This window comes from Megascapheus bottae, chromosome 2 (assembly GCF_031878675.1).
Source record: "Megascapheus bottae isolate mThoBot1 chromosome 2, mThoBot2.hap1, whole genome shotgun sequence".
Taxonomy (NCBI): Eukaryota; Metazoa; Chordata; class Mammalia; order Rodentia; family Geomyidae; genus Megascapheus; species Megascapheus bottae.
Genome location: NC_143510.1, coordinates 39,094,269 through 39,117,010, shown reverse-complemented (window position 1 = coordinate 39,117,010; position 22,742 = coordinate 39,094,269). Strand labels below are relative to the sequence as shown.

Below are 22,742 nucleotides of genomic sequence, written 5' to 3'. Positions count from 1 at the left end.
CCCTTTCCTATAAGAACCCCAGTCACAATGGATTTGGGCTTACTCATACAAAACTTAGGGGAGACGCAATTTAAATATATCAAGATTTTTCTGGGCAACAAGCATTCTATTCCATCTCATCCATTTTCAACCTTGCCACTGGTAGACAGTCTTATTTTCTCTTAGGACATTTAGAACATATTCCTCTATACTATCAGAATATATGTTGCTTGACTTTCCGGAATAGATCACAGTCTTAGCTCTCTATATATACAACATGCTTCTTCTGAACTTGTTACCTGAATGACTTATTTACCTTGACATGAACCCACTCTTCTAAGTCCAGCCAATCCTTGAAAGACATTCACAAATTTCCTGTTTTTACAGAATGAGTGGAGAAATAATCCTGACTGTGGACTGCCAGTATCCATGCACACATTTATGCATGTGCATCATGCAACAATCAAAGCATTAGCCGTGCCTTACTTTGGCTACCAAATTGACCTCTAAAATGATGCTAAGCAAAGATCCTAGTGCGTGAATGGTTACTGCAGTTCTGACTGCCAAGGTAAAAGCATTAGATGGAAGAAAAGATGTAGTGACTGGTATGATGACCACTATCACACCCACATTTTCACATATTGCCAGAGTTGTGGAGAGTTGTGTTGTTAAACACAATTGCATATATCAAAGAAGACAGAAGGCCTGCCTCATGCTTAGCCTGGATTACTTAACTCTTAATACATTGAAAGCTGATTTTGTGTGGATTTTGTGTGGGGAGGGGGGTTTTGTGTATATGTGTGTGTGTGTGTGTGTGTGTGTGTGTGTGATAGACTGATTGTGATTGTTTTGGGTGTAGAAAGATAGATAGATGACCAGATAATTATGTATTTTTTTACTCTTAGGGCTTTCATCCTTCAGAACTTATTTCCCACGACCTCTACAAGAAAAAGAACAATCTGTTCCATTATGCTTTGCTATCAATTAAATGATCATTAAAATATATATGGTGGGCCTAATTGTTAAGGCTCTTTATAAACATTGGCTAATTAGTCAATCAATAATACTTAAAGGGCTTTCTTTTTACACCGCAGAATCTTCTATGACTTTATTTTGTATGTTTTTATTGCAGGATTTCAACTGACTCTGCCATTACTGCATTAAGTCTATTAATGAGAGTTGTAAGTCAAAGCTGGCAAAAGGATTAACTCTGATCTCTGGAAGTCTTTAATATACCCCTTAAGTTTTTGGCCTGATGAATGCACCAGAAACAGCATCTCCCCAGAATGGCTTAACAGGTGTATGTTAGAATTTAGATCCATCTGGAGGTTTAATATTTTGTTTTAATTGTGACTGGAAAATGTTCTTCAATTCTGTATGCAGTTGAAGAAAAACATACAGAAACTTCATAAGAAAAACTCTAACTATTGTATATTGTTTACTTAAACATGGAAGAATTCATTATTTCATTTAAACAGATTTCCAAACAGGCAATTGCGCTTACTAGAAACTCAGTTTCTATTTCAACTAAAGACAAAGCAAACATCTTCTCATTTGTGTACAATCATTGTCTGTCTCTCTCTCTTTTTCTGTCTCAGTATATCTCTCTCTTTCTTTCTCTCTTGATAGAGATAGTTCTGCAAAATGGATAAAAGATCTTCCTCTAAGATTAGCAAGATTACAGTTTGATGTAGACTCACCAATGCTTGGGCAAATTACAAATGCCTGCTTATACTCACTTTTCTCATCTGATAGAGAAGGATATTCTTGTCTAACTTATAGAATTGTACTGTGAGGATTACACATCTTGGAATACTGGTATGATAAATACATATTTAGTGTCATTCCCAACACAAGGAAATAACCATTAAATGTTAGCCATTACTGTTTCCAGAAGATAATTTTCATATCAGTTTATTCATCAACTTACTCTTAAACATTCAATACAAATGGGAAACTAGGGACAAGAAAAAAAAGAATTAAAAGCTCAGGTTGAAGGGAAAATGATTATTATAGTCCCTTATAGATCCCTAAATCTTCCTTAGGATACTTTGGGCTCACCAGTTCAATTAGTTGTTCACAATTACACTCCGCTATTGCCTGTCCTTTGTGCATTTTATTAAGTTGAAATTTATAATATGCATTCAATGAGATAAAAGGGAAGAGGAACCAGTTTAGCTTAGGGGCTTAGGTATTATATCTTGACAAAGGATATACCAAGTTAAGGACTTAGCATTCGCAATGGCTGTCTTCTGTCTTCTTAGGAATAGTGTAAATGATGCACTGGGCACTGATGTCTCACACCTATAATCCTAGGTACTCATGAGGCTGGGATCTGAGGATTGTAGTTCAAAGCCAGCTAGAGAAGAAAAGTCCATGATGTTCATTTCTCTACCAAAAAAAAAAACAGTAGTGATAATGTAGCTCAAAGTAGTAGAGAGCTAGCCTTGAACAAAAGAGCACAAGGACCGCATCCAGGCCCCGAGTTCAAGCCTCATCACCAACAGAAGGATAAAAGAAAAAAGAAAAAAAATATGGAGCCTGGGTGTGATCCAACTGGATGGATGCAAGAGACTCCTGCATGCCCCTTTGTTTTTTTTTTTGTTTTGTTTTTATTTGTTTTTTTTATTTTATATTTTTTATTGTATTTAATAAAAGAGTTACATGATATTTGCCAGATAGAAGGTACATTAATTCACATACATTGATACCCTTCCACATGTCTTGGTCCCCATTACCCTACCCCCCAACCCCCCTCTTGGTTTTCCCCCCTTCCCTGTCTAATTTCAAGTAACCAAATACAAATGAATCCAATATATCAGATAACAAAGTGAGATATTGTGACAATATGAGATAACAAAGGAACAGCAAAAGAGATGAGAGATAATATAGCACCTTAAGGACAGCAATCATTCGTTATATGGCTTTGTTTCAATATCCTAGAGGTCCATTCAATTAGCTTCATACTATATGGCCTTATGTATCAAGTCTGCATGCCCCTTTGTAAGGCAAGTGCAAACCTTTTAGTTCCTGTAACAGGTAGAGACCTGGGGGAGAAGTTCTAAAGCTTAAAGAAGCCTCAAGGAAGGTGTCAAGAGTTCATAGCATGATTCACTAGAGAAGTATTTTAGTATTTCACCCCTGATAATAGCCATTCTATGATGTACCGGTGACGTCCTGCATGATTTCCCAGGGATGTGTATGCTTTCCTTGCTTCAGTTCCCTGGAGCCTCTTCTGACTCAGCACACATTCAAATGATGAATAAGACCTGGTATGGTGAAAGCCCTACGGAGAAACAATGCGAGATTGTGATGAACAATGAAGAGTTCTTGAATTAGGGTGATGTGAGCATGTATCCTCACTCTCACATGATAACAATTTGTCCTTTACTGAGTGACCTACAGTCCCAAACTCAGTCACCTGTTCATACGTGCTTGTATTCAGTAGATATTTATTCAGTGAATATAGACAAGTGAACAATACTGAAGTACATGAACTAAAACTTTTAGGAGTGTAATTATGTTAAAGTAAATCACATAACAAGGTAATGGCAGGTAAGGACACATGCTAGTAACCAAAAAAAGGTATGTTAATGAAAGAAATAGATAGAGAGATGTCATTTAGAATGATGGTTAGGAGAGGACTCCTTTGCATCACAGTGGAGATGGAACTTGAAGAAGACCACAGTTATGAAGACTTGACCAAGGGGGCATTTTAAGCAAACTAAATATCAGCCCTGGTCTTGAATCAGGGATGAGCCCACACTGCTCAAGGAATAGAAAAAGAGGAGTAATAAATGAGGAAGAACATTCTAAGAGATGCAGGACGTGGCCAACCCTTGAGATTAGTACCTTTGTTGGATACCCACTGGGGTATGCTATGCTTTGCTATATCTTTGATTTGTCACCTAAAACATGGGAGCACATTGTTGGTGGTGGAAGTTTGGAGGGAATTCATGCATGAAAACTCAGCAGAATTTCTGGAACACTTGAAGTACTCCGTAGCCAACACATAAAAAAGGTTTGACTGCTGTTTTTCAATGAGCAGACAATTAGTCTCCAAATATAAGAGGAAAGAGAGCAAGAGGTTAATTGTAGAGTACAACCAAGTGTTCTAGACTTTGCCCTCACACAGAGATTGCTGTTGGATAACTATTGACCATAACTCAAGATAACTATCATCTTTGCACTTCTCAGAGCTGTGGCATGCAGGGACCAACTTGTATATGAGCTTGATGAATCAGATGAAATGTTTTCCCCACTGTTGTCTGATACTAATTATGCTTTAATGAACTCTTCTTGATTGGTGTAAAAAATACCCTGAAGCCTGTTTTCTAGGCAACAAGCCAATGCCATGTCGACTAAGGCTTCTGGTGAGTTTGCATTGTTGAAGATTCTTGCTTACCTTTCCTGAAACATGGGGTTATTGGCTTCATGTTCTTATTTCTTTATGTCTTTTAACAAACACTTTTTAAGAGGGAAAAAACTCTATTGAAGATCAAGGAGGAAAAAAATGAAATAATCTCCTGTCCTGATATCAGAGGCCTTCTGACAATATCTGTTTTCCAGTGTATTTGCACTCATTTTTCAATAAGCTGTGTTTTGAAAAGGGCTATCTCTTAGCCTGAAATTAGAATTACCTATTATTTCTTCAAGAGGCATGATGTTCCCTGGCCAACCACTGTTTCCTCAATGCCCCTGTCTATATAAGAAAACATTCCATTTTTCTGGAGTAATAAAAGAGCAGATTTCAACCCAACTGAATATATCTCCCAAAGCTCTTAGTTGCCTTCACATTATTTTTGGATGTATTCAAGCTGTCAAAACCCCTCTGCTACAAGACCCAAGCCTCCCATTGTCTAACCAGAGGACATGGCTTTGTGTGAGTAGACATGAAAGGAACAGGCATGTGCACAAACCAATAAGATGAATTCCACATAGGTAGCTGGCAAGATGCGTCTGGCTGAGAAGACTTGAACTGCTATCATGTCAAGGGATCAAAAAAAAATAGATGTCATGGTAGCTGCCAGAGTAGCCACCGATGTAGTTCTCTTCTTGTTGCTATGACCACAAGCTCCAGAAAGTAATTTTCTGATAACTTTTCCAACTCAGTCCCTGAAGTGTCATTGAGATCTTGGAAAAGCAGTAAAGGCTGATGAGAGCTTGTGTCTGCTATTGGTCCTCAGTGAGTGATGGAGTGGAGGAGTGGATGGCTGGCCTGGCTTTCTTCTCTTATCAGTGATCACAAGTAAGCATCATAATGGTAGTGCAGCAGGTAGAAAATAGAATGCTAATTTTAGTGAGCAGTGGAAAATGTAATTATTGAATAAAACTGGAGTCTACATGTTTATTTGATCAAATAATACCCTTCCTATGATACAAAACTGTAATCAGAATTTTAAAAATGGTTGGATCACTGCAGAAATAAGATCTATTAAAAACTATAAATTACCTCTGGGCAGATGACATCACTGTGATTACTTGGGCATAAGCAGTGAGAACAGGTCTGACTGGCGTATTTTCAAAACTAGATCTAGTGAAATTATATTTGGAAAGTCAGATGAAGGAAATGTTGAAGAACTGGACTTTAGATAGAGCAAAACCTAAAGTAGCAAGCAGGTTGTAATCAAATAGTCTGTTGATTGAACTACCATTATGAATCAATACCAAATCTTTTCATTTGTCTCCATGCAAGTTTCAGCTCTCCATCATAGAAAGGTTACCTTAGCATAAATCAAATGTCTACATTTTGGTCATAGAAGAGCAGAGAATCCTGAAATTCCCACAGACATATGCTGTATTTAGAAGTGACAACTGGATTTAAGGTTGACCGAAGAATGCATTCAATGCTCTGTTCATCTAAGGAATCAATTTTTTTCCAAAACTAACTTGAATTACTTTTATAGGTAGTTGATACCCTCATGGTTACAACTTCCAAGAAATCTGTGATTAAGTTTGACAATGAACTATATTGGTTTCTCCTTATGACTTGGCAACTTGAACCTATCGTCATACAGTGTGCACTTATATTTCAGCATCCCTCAATGTATTGATTCAAGACCAAAATCTACAGATACTAAATTCTGTGATATAAATGATTATAGGGTTTGCATAGATGCTATACACATATTCTCTCATATATCTTTTTTTAAAAAAATTTTTTAACCAATCCTGGGCTTGTGCTCAGGGCCTGAGCACTGTCCTTGGATTTTCTGAAGGCTAGAGCTCTACCACTTGAGCCACAGCACCACTTCCAGCTTTTTTTCTGTGTATGTGGTACTGAGGAATCGAACCCAGGTCTTCGTGTATGCTAGGCAAGCTCTCTACCACTAGGCTGAACTCTCGGCCCCTCTCTCACATATCTTACGGTGTCTATAGATTATTTACAGTACTTAATGAAATGCAAACACTGCATGCATACTTTCATTCTATAATTTGGAGAGAAGTAAAAATAAAAATAACCGTACACATTCAGTTTAGAGACAATATTTTTTAAAAAATTATGTTTTATAATTGGTTGAATCTGGACTTAGAGCCCATAGAACACTGATGGTAACTCCAAGGAATTCAAAATATTCTCTCTGCTTTCTCCCTTTCATTATCTGCAGCCAGCTTCCAATCCAAAAAGCAAAAGCCATTCCTCAGCTCCTTGAGGAAAGAGAACTTCTCACATAGTAGAGAAGTAATTTGAGAAGAAAAATAATGAGTCCGCATCTCAAATGTCATGGCGAATAACACAAACAGAAACTTTAAATATCCTAGTGACCTTTTCAAATCACTCTACTACCTGTAGATATGGACACTTGATTATGGGAACAAGGCAGCAGGAAGGTCAGTAGCCAGGCTTCACCAGAAAGTGTTAAAGCAATTTCCACCCATCCCTGGCTGGCCTGGTTCCCAGGGAATAGTTCAGACTCTAGCAGCCCTGGTTGTCTCCTGGTTCTTTCCCTAATGCTTTTAAAGAGACAAAAGCTGACTGCGGGTATGCAGAGGCTGCCTGCCTTCTAGGGATTCTTTTACTTTAAAAATATCCCTGCTAACCAGTTCAGGGAGGAGGATGGTGAATGGTGCCAAATGAAAAATAGTGGTAAGGGGCTTTAGGGGCTTTGTATGCTGTGAAGTTGGAGGATTTTAATTTCCTCAGGAGGGTGATTCTAAAACCAGAGGAAATAGTTAATTAAAACAAAAAAGACCTTGGATTTTGTGAAGGAGCTTCATGTTGGAGATGAGGGTAGAGATTTTTAGTTCTTACTATTTCTCTCCCTCTCTGTGCATGTATATTTTCACTATGAGTGCTACCCTACATATATTCTGATTCTGTTTGTGTGTGTGAGAAGAGAGAGAGAGAGAGAGAGAGAGAGAGAGAGAGAGAGAGAGAGAGAGAGAGAGAGAGAGAGAGAGAGAGAGAGAGAGAAAGAGAAAGCAAAACTGAGTCACAAAAATGACCTGAGTCCAGCCTATTATGGAGACACAAAATTCTGTATCTACTGAGCAACAGCACAGCTGGTCCTTTGAGCCCCACTACCACTGAGACACTGAAAGGAAAGAGAAAGAGGTTTGCCCCCTCAGTCAAAGGTTATTTATTGCTCCAGGCATTTTCCATTTTCTGCTTATTGTTGTGTGTTCCTGCAGAATTCTTCTGCAGCTGAAATTGTTAGGTGAAAGTTTCCTGAACACTTCAGGTAAGTGAGAAGGAAGGCCTCACTTCTCCCTCCCCATACTGACAAGACATGTTGTACCAGCAGCCATCAGAATTAATACTACCACTTCCCAGAGGTCACCCTGAGGTCTGACTTAGAATTTTCCTGGAGCTGTTAGACTTTTGGCAAATTGCCACATAGTTGAAAATTCCATTTGCTATTCAGCTTTATTTTTTCTGCCTCTTCCTCTTCCTCTTCCTCTTCCTTTTCCTCTCCCCCTCCTCCTCCTCCTCCTCCTTTTCCTCCTCCTCCTCCTCCTCCTTCTCCTCCTCCTTCTCCTCCTCCTTCTCCTTTTCCTCCTCCTCCTCCTTCTTCTTCTGCTGAAATCTGGATTAATCCCTCAACAGGTTCAACATGCAATTAATGTTGGTGATCATAATAGAACTCCATTTTGAATGAGGAAGTTTGACAACATGAGAGAGGGAGAGAACAGTATAACAGCTTTGTGAGAGAGATGCAGTGGATCCATTCATTCATCATTGACTGAGTAGATACCAAGTGTAAGTACTATGAGAGGTCCTAGGAATGCTTGAATGAAAGGTGATTTCGAATAGTTTTGTCTGGGTCTTTATTAGAAAGAGAAGTTAGATTAATTGTATATAAGCAGCGGTAGTGGTTCCAGAGCTTCAAACCTGAACTGGGAACCAGAGATATGGGTACGTTGAGACAACGTGACCACAGATTGAAACAATATGCAGAGAGATGGGGTGCATTCTCTCTGAGAATTCTGCCAGCTCACTGTTATATCATGTGAACGTCATATGTTTTCTCATAGTTACTCCCCACAAGAACACTATACAAAGAAGTATCCTTGCTTGCTTTAATTATCAGTGAAATCTAAAGAGGTTTAATGATTTCCCTTCATCCCATTTTACAGTGGGTATTTTTTCTTTTGTTCTAAGGATGGATCTATGAATGGGGGAGACTAGATCCCATGGGGCCTTCATTCTAAAACTGCATGTGGGAGAATAAGACAATACATATGAAAAAGAAAGTTTCACAACAGCCAACTCTGTTCACCATCTCCTAAAGAAGTCATTTCATTCCAAATGTCCTATGAATGATTGCTATACTTCACAAACTTCTCACATCTCAAAGCCCATTTCAGGAGAGCAGAGAGTTTACCAAAATAACTTAGAAGAGGTTATGTTTGTTTTCATTTGTCTCTGTTGGCCTGTGTTGCATACACAGTGTAGAGCTCAGAAACTTAGAGCTTAAAAGTCAAATGTGACTTGCCCTAAGTAATGCTAAATTTTGATTTCTGAAATTCTTGCCTTTTATGACTTTCATGACACTGAAATCTTTTTTTTTTTTTTTGGCCAGTCCTGGGCTTGAGCTCAGGGCCTGAGCACTGTCCTTGGACTTCCTCAAGGCTAGAGCTCTACCACTTGAGGCTCAGCACTGTGTATGTGCTACCGAGGAATCGAACCCGGGTCTTCGTGCATGCTAGGCAAGCACTCAATCACTAGGCCAAATTCCTGGCCCCGACACTGAAATCTTGGTTTATCTCTAATTTTGTGCCACATAATTTTCTTAAATCTTCACACACTTGGAAATCCATGTACACCTCATAACTCCAGGATAAAGGCTTGAAGAGAATTTCTTATTTCTTCCCCAGTAGCAAGTTGAAATGAAAATAGAAGTAGTATGCTAGCAATGAAAAGAAGACCATCTAATCATTTACACTGGTACATGAGGTAGAAAGGCAATCCTTGATCGAATCCTAATGTTATCCCAGTTAGAATGTCCAAGTATAATTTTACAGGTCTTTTTGTATTATCATCACTTAAAAGTTGTTACAGAAGAATTTTTAAATGATTATTATAGGCTGAATAAATTCTTTCTGCTTCAAATTCATATGTTAAAGTCTTAACACAGCATCTCAGAGTTTGACTGTATTTAGTGATGGGTCTTTTAAAAGATTTTTTAAGGTAAAATAAGTTCATATAGGTGACTCTTTATTAAGCATAAATGCTGTTTTGATAAGAATGGCAATTAAGACACAAATATGAATTTGGAGAGAGGGGACAAAGAGGAAAAGTCAGCCATCTATAAGCCAAGCAAGAGACCTTTCTAGGACACTCACACTGCCCACATCTTATTCTCAAAAGGCTGGTTCTGAACAATAGAGGAAATAATATTCCTGTTAATTTTGCCATCTTGTCTCTGATACCTTGTTTGGCAGCCATCATGAATTGCTTCAAGTATATAATGATGAGGCATTGAACTCAAAATGAGACATTGCTATGGAAAAACCCAAAAGTACAGACTTAGTTCTAAGCCATCAGCGATGCTAAAGCTAGTTTACAAATAGATAATGTCCACAGAGCTACTGACAGCTTGTCCGAGTGGCTGCAATTTACATTTCCACCGGAATTGTTTGCCTTGCTTATCAGTGTGCTACGATTCAGAATGATAAAATAACTGAGACAATGAAAGGCAGGATAAACACAGAAGGATTCACCAAAGAGGATACCTGAATGTCTTCTATTGCCCATTCAAAGACTTTTCCAATTTTCCTTCAGAAACAAAACAGGATGCAATCAAATGTTGCCATCTTGTTGTTTTCCCCTTGAAAGGGTGAAGATGACCCAGTGTGCTTTGAGCTACCCCAGTCCATCTAGTTTTCTTGTAACTTGGGGTTTGGTTTACTGTAGACTGGAGGGATGTCAAAGAGAAAAGAAGGGCCCGTTCTTAGGGGCTCTACACTCAAATCTGATACTTACATATTGTTCCCCTTTCTAGGCTTTGGGGTGGGAAGAAGTGCGCAAAAGGTTTCCATTCTATCCACAATCATCATGGGGCACTGCCTTGGGGGAAAACCTAGCATCCACCAATTTCCTAAGCTTTTAAAGCACAAAAGTCATAAAGTGTGGATTTTATTTTCTCCTGTCCCCCTCCCCTACACTGCCATATCTCCTGGAGGTACTGAAAACAAAGTAGACTGAAAACAAAGAAAAATTTGGAAAGTAAGTGTCTCCAGGTGCAGGTGAGGGTTTGTGAAGTTTCCCTGCAAAAGTAGGGACTCTTCACTTATGGTCCTTGACTTTGATCACAGAGTAAGAATTTCTGGACAAGTCACCATGGGGGGAAAAAAACTTGATAATGCTTGGGTAAGTAAGCAATCAGATAAGTGGACAAACAGACAAAAAGAAGACAAACAGAAAGACTTTACTCTAGTAGAGTGTGGGTTTTCTCCAAGGAGAGATCCAGAGCTCTTTGGCACCATCAGTATTTATATAATAAAGACAGGAGATCTGACTTTATACTGTGGTACGAGAATTCAGTCACAAGATACACAGAAGCCACATTTTGAAAAGTCCAATTGGGAATCTTTATTGGGACACTGGTATCTCCAGGTCAACTCTTGTCACAAAGACCTGCAACTCCTCTACAATACTATAAGGAAACTGAACCATGAGAGCAGGAGAGAAAAGCAAAAGCAGAAAAACATTAGTAAAAAACCATATCAACTCCAATGGAGAACAGAAGTGGAATAACATGGTGACCAGAGGAGAGCCAGGAGGGAAGATATGGGAATATGAGGCTTGGCATAATGGTACCTGAGTTGGTCTTGGCCTAATTAGGGCCAGGGTCATAGGAAAAATGAAAGTCTTGTCAGTTCACAGCACAGGACTGACAGATCCAGTAACCTATATCGTCCAAGTCCCCTACCTCTAGGAATTCAGATATGCCTATCATTGGGAGTGGAACTTCCCTGCCTCTCCTACGAAAATAAGATGGCACAAGTTAAACCCATTCCCTGTCATTCACCACGTGGCCAAGATGGCATGATTAGATCAAGTATCCTTATTTCAGTGCAAAGATAGGTTATTTATCTTTGTTCTCAATCACTCTTGATGTTGTTACACTTGCTACGTTCCTGGCTCCTGTTTATTCTTTAATTGGGGGGCATTTCTCTCAGGAAAGAAGACATCTTGCTAACTATAGATACTAATTCTTGAGGAATTAGGAATTATTTTGCCAGTCCTGAGGCTTGAACTCAGGACCTTAGTGTTGTCTTTGGGCTTTCTCAAGGCTAGAGCTCTACCACTTGAGCCACAGCATCATTTCCAGCTTTCTTTCCCCTATGTATGTGGTACGGAGGAATCGAACCCAGGTCTTCATGCATGCTAGGCAAGAACTCTACCACTAGGCCAAACTCCCAGCCCAGGAATTAGGAATTCTTAAGGAATGTATCCTATTGTCACTCTTAGTGCTTCTCTGTTTCCAAATACCTTGTTTCTGAGTTGCCTTCACCAGCCCTCATTTTTTTTTCTAGTCTATCTTGCCTCATTTTCCCCTAAAATGACTTTGGTCTCTTAATCTTAAGGGAAGTTGATGGGTAAGTATCAATCTCTGATATTTGCTTAAAGCTTGAGCTTTTTGTTTGCTTTGTTTTTAATTCTGGGCTGCCATTTACCAGGCCTCATTTTCCTTATTCTATTCTGCCTTAGAATGAGAGAACTGCTAGCAGTTTTTATAAATGCTCATCTTTAAGCCTTTACAGATACCAGGCAACTTCACTTATTCCATACTTGCTTCCCTATGTTGGGGAATGTTATGTGCTGTATCTCAGGAAGGAGATATTTAAATGATAGAACTAGGCAAGAAGCCTGGTTTTGAATAGCTGCTAAACTCAGCATTTGAACCTTGTGTTCTGCCACACACCTCTCATCACATGAGAGAAGGAAACCTGGAATGTTGTCAGCTCATACCTGCCTAGTGCATGTTCTCATGTTCCCATTGTTCCAGATGAAATTAATTCTCTATATAATTCTATCATGCTCCCTCATCTCCAATTCAATGGATCATTCCTGAATTTAATTACAAGAAAAAATACATTGTGAGGTGTTACTTTGTATTAGTTTTATCACTCTCATGTCAACCCCTTCTGAATTTAAAGACTGAGAAGTTATGATTTGTATTTTTCAGAATTTTTCAGGTGGGTGGTTAACCTATTCACTGGTCTTTTCAAATCATTTATGTGGTTGCTGATGAAATCATGTTTTTAGACTATAGTCTGAAATCTAGGAGTTCTACATGTCAGATCCAGCAATTGTATGTCATGTAAAGAGATGGGATGAACGTGAAGGAAGTCTTAATACAAGGTAGTCAGGACAATACACTTCAGTACATCTTTTTGGTCTTCTTCACCAGTACAGATACTGGTCTTCACCTTAAATAGGGAACTAGAGGCAGAGAGAAAGAAAGGCCTCTAAAGTTCATAGTCAAAAGTCACTTGTGGACCTCTGTCTCTGTAGGGGTTCTTGAAAACTTAGTATCACTTTACCAGTTAAGGGAGAGCAGAAGCAAGTCAGTCATTATTGCCTGGAAGGTGACGTGTCCTGCGTGTTTAGATATTGAGACCGTTTTGTCTTTAGTCACAGAAAGATAAGATGACATTGCTTGTCTGAGGATCAGTTTGCCTTCTGCTACAAGAGGCTTATCAGTAATAAATCTTATCTTTGATCTTATTAATGCATAGCAACCAAAGGTGAACATGACTTCAATCAAAGGTATAGATGCAAAGGGGAGAGGTGCTGGGTACCCAAATTTTAATTATTCATAGGCTTAGCAAAAGCAGCTTTTATATTTCCTTTTCAGAAAGCAGGAAGGACCCAAGATAGCCTCTCCCATGGTTTCTGAAATGTGGCCCTTGATTTCTACCCTATATTTCTCCAGTTTCTCTACTAGTACCTCATTCTCCACAGCTTCCATGTGCAATGGAGATCTCAGAGAACATCAGATCAAATTTCTGTGCCTTTCCAGGAGCAGCACTTTCATAGTGTCCTCAAAGATGACCATGCAGCCACTCCAGAGCCAAGGGGAGAGCAAACTGACTTGAGCTCTTGCTGGAAAGAATTCCTAGAGGTCATATTTGCACTGCCAACGTAAAGCACTTCTTTTTACAAGCCAGACTTGCTGACTCTGCCTGGATGAATCATGCTGAAAAGTCAATTTCACTAAGTTATTTCTCTGATTAAAAAATCTTAATAGTTCCTCACTGCACACAGCTAAACATGACACTGCATCCTCTGACAGTGAAGGTCTTTTGTGACATGTCCCTAACTCATGGCTTCTACAAACTTTATCATCTTGCTTTTTACTTCTGTTGGAAATGTCATGTATAAATGTGGGCACCAACTATAGATGAACTTGGCAGGACAAAATTTTACTTTTTCAGAATGGAATGCTGCTGACAAGAAAACAAGTAAGCAAGCATGCTGGGCCAGCCATCTGCTTGGATTTTATCTATAAAACTACTGCTATCCTCATTCCTATTTGTTGGAATTTAGGATTACAGTCTTGTGTGATTAGCTTCTTTGAAAAGGATTAAAAGTTTACCTCAGCCATTTACCAAGATCAGGATACTTGGCTAAATCAGAAACTTGCTGGGAAAATAGCACAAGTGGCTTAACTAAAAGAGTTTCTTGTAAAGTGGGAGCTATCCATAAAATGACAGTGCTGCATCAAGCAACCACCTTGGCAGAAATCTAAGTCATACACATCTCTTTTATTCTGTTTCTCCATCTCCTTAGATACCTCAGCTTGGCGCCGAGTCTACAAAGTAGAGAAAATATTTATGATCATTTTCTCAAATGTAACATAAAGCCAAGATATGTCATTGTCTCTTCATAGTCACAGCAATTGAAACTTTACAAAACTAAACTATTCCAGTGAATAAGTCAAGCCAATTACTAAAGGCTATCCAGGCAAATATAACTTTGTTTGACTTTATTTCTTTTTCCTTTGTTTAAGTTGAGTACTGTTTCAGTATAGTCAAGATATGATGGTTCTATGGAAGCTTCTGAATATTTCAAAATGAGATTTCTACTAGAGGCAAATAGATAATCAGCAGGCAAATATACATAGTTACACCATAACATCTTCAGGCAGCTTTTCCTTTTTAAGTGTAAAAGTCTATATAAATATTTATTCATGTGTCAGGTCATTTCAGTCAAAGTTATGAAGTGTAGCAGACAAAGACATTTATCACATTTAAAGTGGTGTTTTTCAACATTTTGATTTGCATAATGAATTTCCTTAGAATTCACCCAGAAAGCTATTTAATGATCATGGGATTTTATTTAATAAATAAGTCAGATCTGTTAAAATGATGTATGTTACACAGTACCCATAAGGACATTACTTTTCTTTATATAAAAAAAGGATGAAAACTACTATATTTCACTCTTTTTATTCTTGTCTCCACACCCTTAGTATTTTTTGCAAGTTTTCCCCAAACAGTCATAGAACTTCCAGAAAGGACAGTTAAAATTGGGCCATTTTTCTTGTAAATGATAAGTGTTATCATTCATCATCTGTTTGGGATATTGAATATTGTATCATATATCTGCTTCATTGCTCCCACATAGCAGTTATCTAATACCAGTGACAAAGATGAGGAAAAGGCTCACACCTCTTAGTGAGTTATCTAGGGCTAAAGTTCACCTATCTTACCCAGGTTTGGACAATGTGCCCCTAAAACAGAGCTCAAGACTGAAATAACACCTAATCCACTTTCAATCTTATCAAAATATATTTAACTCTGAATCTTGGCATATCAAAAGACACTTCTTTCATTTAAAAAGAACTGAGTCTCAAACAGCAGGAAGAGCTCACTAATAAATTTGTCACCAGTGATTATCAATATTCCCAGAACACAGATTTAACATGTTATAAAAGTTCAAACAAACTAATAGTGAATTGTATTTATACACTTTCCAAATTAAAACCACATTAGATCTATTGTTACATTTGATTTAAACTCGTAATAGCTCCAGACTGAGTTTTTGTATACTTACTGGGTCATACAATTCTTTGAAATGCCCCAATACATGCAAAAGAGTTTGTAGGTTTGCAGAACACTTGGGCCTTTACTGTGCTTTTTTTTTAATGTTTTTACTTATTTCTGGTCAGTTATGGGGCTTGAACGCTGTGCTTGGGCACTGTTCCTGAGCTCATCAGCTCAAGTATCGCTCTACCCTTTGAGCCACAGCACCACTTCTGGTTAATTGGAGATAAGAGTCTCATGGACTTTTCTGTCCAGTCTGTCTTGAACTGCGATCCTCAGACCTCAGCCCTCTGAGTTATTTTGAAATGGAGAACTTAATTCATGTCACAAAGAACTATTAGAATTAAACTCTCACTGACTTAATAGTCCTTCCTTTATAGCAAATTTTGCAACTTCATCGTACTAGGATTTCTCATGGTTCCTTTAGCATGCTAAACTCACTTGTCTTTGCTCCTCTTCTAAACTAAAATCCTCTTTCCCAAGTCTCTGCACAACTAATTTATTATTCAGGTCTTAGCTCTGATACCATCCACATTGAGTCTTAATTCTAATGCCACACTCTAGGAAGCATGACATTAACTTACTGGAATTTACTGTGACCCATAATTCACATTATTGCACATCTGCATTTATGCTTAGCTTTTCACATACATGTGCAGATGTGCACACACGCACACACACACACACACACAGGCAAGTGGTAAGTGGTTTGTCATATTAGCTTGTGTTAATGTTGCTATCACTTTGTCATTCTACTAGTTCTCTTTCTCATTGCTTCAGTGATGGATTCTTATGCCCAAAATGGACTGAATATGTAAGTAGATGATAAACAGATGGATCAAAGTATTAATGACTAGATGAAGAAACAAGGACACCTTCTAGAACAAGCTGTCTTTTCCATTGAAAGAATAGAAGCCAACTTACATTACTATACATGCTATCATAAGCCTAGAAATGTCTGTCTAGTGAATGTTCACATGCAATATTAATATCCCGTCTTCCCTGTAGCAAACTAAAGTTAAAATATGACATGAGAAAGAAAATCTCAAGTAGTGTAATGAACAATGAGGTAAGAAGAGGAACTAAACTCCACTTTGTTCTTATCTCTTGAAATAATTCACATGTTTTTGTCAGTGATCAAAGAATCTGTGTTCAGAAGAGGGACATTTCTTAAGCAGGGAGGTGTTTGGACAAAGACCATCCCCAAAAGACAAATAAAGTGAATCTTTAATGGGTTACTTGAATGTTAAGATGGAAAAGACATATTCTGTTGGAAAAAGTGTTTCACGGTGCTGAAATGAACCATTAGAGACTTCCAGTAAGCAAGGCATATAAATCACAAGATTTATCACTTCATACCTGCTGTTCTCCACTTGTCCATTCTTGGCACCACTGGAGTTGACATCTGGGAATTGCATGCAAAATAAAGGATTAACATTCCATTGTTAAAATTCAATGCCCTAGGCTTGGCTGTTGCTTTACCAATTTGTTGTCTGAAGAGGATGATGTCTTATAGGCTTTCTGGGAGTCTTTGTTCTGATAAGGACTATCCTCAAATCTTACAACATGGCCCTGATCACCAGCAGCTGATTTTTTTCTCTCTAGAGATGAACACTTCATAAGAGTAATATATGCCAGGCAGAATAGACTGCCATTTCCAGCCACTGTGCTTATATTTTCTCAATTTAACTGGCAATTCTTGAAGGATCTATTGACTCAGTATCTGGCAGAATACATGGCAGCTAATATATGGTGAATTGGATATGTCGCTTCAATTATTTGAAGCATTGTACTGATAAAACCACATTTATTTAGGTGTCTGTTCACCTCAGGGTTAATACATGTTGCTTTCTTCTATCCCCAACTTGATATCCTTTACTCAATAAGTCCTTTCAAAGCTGAATTTACTTAGTATGAACAACTATTTTTTAAGTCCCAGACCTGATCACAATAACTGGTTTTCATCCATTAATTATATTTGTATCTTTTTATTTAACATTTCATTCTCTTGTTAGAATGTTGATTATATAAGGATTCGGATTATGGCTTTTTGTTACTGTTTAGTAAACAAAGGAGGAAATAGCGTGAGGCATACAAAAGGATATTGATAGAAACTTGTAGGATGGATAAATAAATGAATTAACAATGATTTATACAACCTTTCTTTTGTTTTGTTTCCTGTTAGTCATTCACATTGCCTATTGCAATGTGGGAGAAATAAATACAGCTAGTGGAAATTGTATGATCTGGTGGAGGCTAAGTTCAATGTACTAGCAGGATAATGGAGAAACAAAGACTGAGTCAGATATTCAGCTGGGTCAAAGCCTTAGTACTGATCAGGGATGACCAAGTAGAGAATCTGGGTTTGATTTTCTTGTGATAGGAAATGACAAAGGTATTTAGACAGAAAAGTGGTCAGTAAATCTCAAGTGTTTGAAGCATCATATGAACCCTTTCTGCAGTGGTACAGGGGTGGAGGTAACTGCTCTGAAGCTGGCAAGAAACATGGCAGTTGGCCTGGTTCATGGACTTTGTAAATCCAGATCACAACATCCTCACTGATTGCTAATCAGCAAAAAGTGTCTCCAAGTGAGAGTTAAACTGTTGCTAAGAGTATCATTAGTTGGAAATATAAAAAGAACTAGCCAATATGGAAAGTTAAAGATGTGTTGCTATGAGTTGGTATTGTACAGTTGATTAGCACATTTCCCAGAATCCCCTTTCCTCCATTGGTGAGCTGTAGGGTTATTTAGAGAGAGATTTTGTAAAATATTTTTGATGGAAGTGAAGCAGTGGTCACATCTTTTCAAATGAATGGCAAAATAGATGCATGCCAGTGTGAGGTATCAAATCCAGTGGAGCTTGCACGTATTCCTGATGGCCCCTGCTAGTCTGGGGCTACTTTTGGCACCATAGGTACCCTTCTACTTCTGTGCTCATAGTCTGTTTCTGTGCCCAAGTACACTGGGAGCCAGCGTTTAGCAGGTCACTATCACATCAAAGATGGACACATAACAGTCCAGATGTGCCACAGTGGATGAGTGGATTCAGAAAATGCAATGGAATTTTACACAGCCATTAGAATGAATAAAATTGTTATTCACAGAAAATGGAAGGAACTAGAACAAATCATGGTAAGTGTGGTAAGGCAAGCTCAGAGAGACAAATTGCCCATGTTCTCTCTGATTTGTTGAAATTAGATCTACAATACACTGGGTGGTGATAAATTATACAGGATTCTAGACACCCACAGTAAGACTGAAAGAGGATATTCTTAGGAGAGAAATACAAAGGCCAAATCCCTACATGCCTCTTTATATTTATATAAAATAATATATATATTCACACTCCAAGTTATGGGGAAAAATCTCTTTTTTAAGTTTTGTGTTTTGTGTTTTGATAATTCTGTCTTATGTATGGTGTATTAGCATATATCCCCAGGAAGGGAGGAAAAGGATATAGAACTTGGGGGAAAAAGGTGAAAAAGTGCAGTAGTAGAATTCACTAGACATTGTTGGAAGTAAACTATGGAACTTGTGTGTGGTAATTAGGACTGGGAGAAAGTAAGGGAAGGGAAGACATTCTACAAAAGGAAATGTACTTATTACTAAACTCATGCAATTTGAATCCCTCTGAATACCACCTTAACAATAACAATGAAGTAATTTGTTCTAAAAATTGGAAACCCATCCACATGGGTTCCATGTTTTCATTTTGTTTATCAAGGGCTATCTCTTCATCCTCTACTTCCAAGCTATTTGACCCACAATAATTTCATATCCAGCACTAGACTCAGAGACAGCAGCCTGATAGATTTCTTTCCAAACCCTAGAACTGCAAGCGCTGATCTTGCAAGAAACCTCCTATTCCATGCCCATTCCAGAAGCTATGCTTGTCTGACTAAATGGTGACAAACCCAAGATCTCTTTGCTATTCCTATTGTTAATATAGCTAGAACTCACTGATCATGCATAGAGTATAAATCACTGGGCCAGACAGAACAGTACAGCAAGACCTCACTCAATCTTTATAACTATGCCATAAGGCACAGATACTGTTACTATAACCAATTTAGAGATAAGAAAATTGAAGCTGAACAAGGTTCATTAGCGACCAGAAGCACACAATGAATTAGAAGCTGCTGTGCTTTGTGTCCTCTCCAGCTGCATTGAAAGGAGACGCTTGGCCCCCAGGTGTCAGTAAGGAGAGATGCCCCACAGATTCTTGGAAATGTAGAGGACAGTAGAAGGAGAAGGTCTTGCAAAGGAGCAAGCTGGCCTTACCCAGTTCCCCTCTGCCCTTGCTGTTCCTCATGAGGCCCTGAAGCTATGGAACAGCCGTCGTGGAATAGCCTGAACTATGACATCTGGACACTGAGCCTCCACAGAAACTGTGAGCTGAATAAACTTCTTTGATTCCTAAGTAGATTGTTTAGGTTGACCCTGTCTTCGACAGGTTTTGTGAGTAATACCTAGCAAATCTGGGATAGGAAACCCAGTATTGTGTTTTAAGTATTCTTGGTAGATTCCTACATCCCTCCACCCTTCCCCCAAAGGCAGTAGGACAATGGTATGAAGTGTTCAGCAAGACATTTAGTGTTAAAGCTGGCAGAACCCCCTCTTGAAAAAGATCCATATTAGGCTCTCTCCTTTGATGCCTTCATTCGGAAAATGAGAGTAAATTTATTGGGAGGCTGAGTGAGTTAAGATATCCTAAGTGTGTGGAAGAATACATGATAAATGCAATTGTTACTATTTTCCCCCTCTTATACCGTCTTCAGCTTTCTGCACCTCATAACCTGGCATAGACCAGCTGTAGCACTGTTGAACTCCATTCATTTCGAACTGTATGATCTTTTAGTTCATATCTGTTTTCCTGACTCAATTCCTTGTCTCCAGTCATCTGTTAGCTGCCAGAATTGCAAAGTATCGTAAACAAATTCACCTCGTTAAAAATTGGTACCAATAATACCTGAAGTTTTAACCAGCTTACAAAGCAAATTGTATCAAGAAGTCCATTTGAAAAAACTAAAAAACTATGTCAGTAGTGGCAATTTTATAGCGATTCAGTCAAGGTAGATGTTTTCTTGCATATGTATATTAGGTGAACAGTCTGTCTGTCCTTGATTACAATTTACTCATGAAGAGTAGCTTAGTAAAATAATTCTTTAACTTTACCTTCTTGCTTCTTAGTTCTACCCAAGGCCTCAGATCTTCCCTAATGCATTCCTCAGTGTATTTTTTGTAAAGCCTCACACAAAAAGCAATCCCTTCCTTTCTTATTCTTTGTTCCTCAGTGAGTGCGCTTTCATTCATTTCTGTTTTTGTAACTATTTTTATGAGTTCTTTTATTCTTGTCCTTTTAATATCAATTTTCTCTTTGAATTATAGTGCTTATTATTATGTTAGAGCTATTAATCATGAGCCAATGGACAAAGTGCATTTCTTTTCAAAAAATAGACCAAAGATCAATAGTCATTATTCTGGGATTATATACATAAGAAATCTAGAAAGAGATCAAAATTTTAGGATTTTTTACTTGAAATTAGCATTGACATAAATCAGTCAATGTAAATGAACAGATGGATATACACATGCATGTGTATGTATTCTTTTATTTTGCACACAAGTGATCTTTGTCTAATAATTGCTTTTTAGAGATTGACCTTATGCTATAATTCTAAAAGACTCATAAAACTGAAGGGTAATTTACTGTTCATGTGGGAAATACAAAATTACACTTAAAATAGAGAAAATTAGAGAGCAAAGGTAATTGTTTCGCTGTCTTTCAAGTACAAGGGTGTCAAATGTGAATTTGATTTGTACTCTTGTTTATGAATATGCAGCTACAGTGCTTTCTCTCTACCCTCCTGAGAAGAAATATTTCAAGTTTCTGTTATCATCACTACAAATCATTTTATCTTTTCCAAAGTCTATTTTTTTTTCAAATCCAATGCGAAAGTATTTAAGAAAAGTGTATTTTAATGTTCATTGTCAACAGGTGTTTGTCAAGGTCCTCATTATTGGAATTTTGGGTTCAAAGGAATCATATAAAATGACTTAAAGGATGATGTTGAACAATAGACAACAGAGGAGATATTGTAATAGACTTATTTTTGTATGAGTGGCCTTACACTTTCAGAGAAGGCAGTTAAATTTATTGCTATGTCCACTGAATACTGTATTTTTTGTAGGATCATTGGGTGAAATTGACTAGAAGCACTATAAGACAAACTGGCCTAATGCACTTTTTGAAACTAAGGATTCATGTTTGTTGCTTCCCCCTTCAAGATGCTTTTCTTGTCTGGACCATACAAACCCAGTAGTTACCAGTATGGGAATGTTCCCTGGAGTTCTGCACAGCATAGTGGGTGCACCTGTCCTGTGGTCATTATTTTTCAGTCACAGCCTAGAGTCTTCTCTAAGACAAATCCTGATTCTGTTCTGGTCCACAGACAAAGCACATAATAGAGCACACAGTCAGAATGTATTAACATGAATGCTCTATTGGTATTGACTTGATGCCTCAATGTATGAATATGTACATCGCTTTTGTGTGGTGCATCAACATATAGAGATACAAAGTTCATTGTGTGAATTTAAGAGTAAGCTTCTGAAACCCAGACCAAGTTTCTCATGTTCTTTGACTTCCATAGCATTGTGCTAATGCTACTACCAAGAAGTAGTAGGTTGAAATCCTTTCAGCTGATCCCAGTTCTCTCAGTTTACTTAGTGCTATAAGGGAAATTTTGCTGATTCGTTAGTGAGGCTCAAATTAAGGTGCTGTCTAAGCTGTATTTCAATCTAAAAGATATGGAAGGAATCTACTACTAAGCAATTTGGGGTTATTGCAGAATCCAGTATCTGAAATGATTATCTTATCAGATTTTTAGGTGCTACCTTATTAAATGGTGAAATTACATATTGACAAAGCTCACTGGAGGTGAGTCTTAGAAACTTACCTACTTTAACTCTGTGATTGAACAACTATTATGCACAAAGTTAGGAACCTGATGAATGCTGAGAAATGAATGAATGAAGTAAATGAAAGGAGAGGTTCCTGACTCCAATAAAAGTAGCTGAGACTATGGTTAGAGAAAAGAGGGGAAAGCTAGCCCCTGATGCTTCACCTCCTGTTTCTTTCTACCCACAAGTCAGCTGCTGCTTCTATATCCAAAACTCGAAGCATTGATGAGCTTCACTACAGAATGTTTAGAAAGAACAGGAATTCATTTCTTCTAGAAAATGAGCTTTTTCTTTTGTGTT

The 22,742-nt window shown here is 38.0% G+C and overlaps 1 long non-coding RNA gene across 1 annotated transcript in view; it reads left to right on the top strand.

The window, feature by feature from the left end:
• Positions 1-3,682: 3,682 nt before the first annotated feature.
• The window catches only part of LOC150066694 (uncharacterized), a 35,217-nt gene continuing 16,157 nt past the window's right edge, over positions 3,683-22,742 (top strand). Inside the window, exons 1-2 of the long non-coding RNA XR_016539263.1 lie at positions 3,683-3,852; positions 8,027-8,179. This is a non-coding gene — a long non-coding RNA (uncharacterized LOC150066694). The remainder of the gene's footprint in view (positions 3,853-8,026; positions 8,180-22,742) is intronic.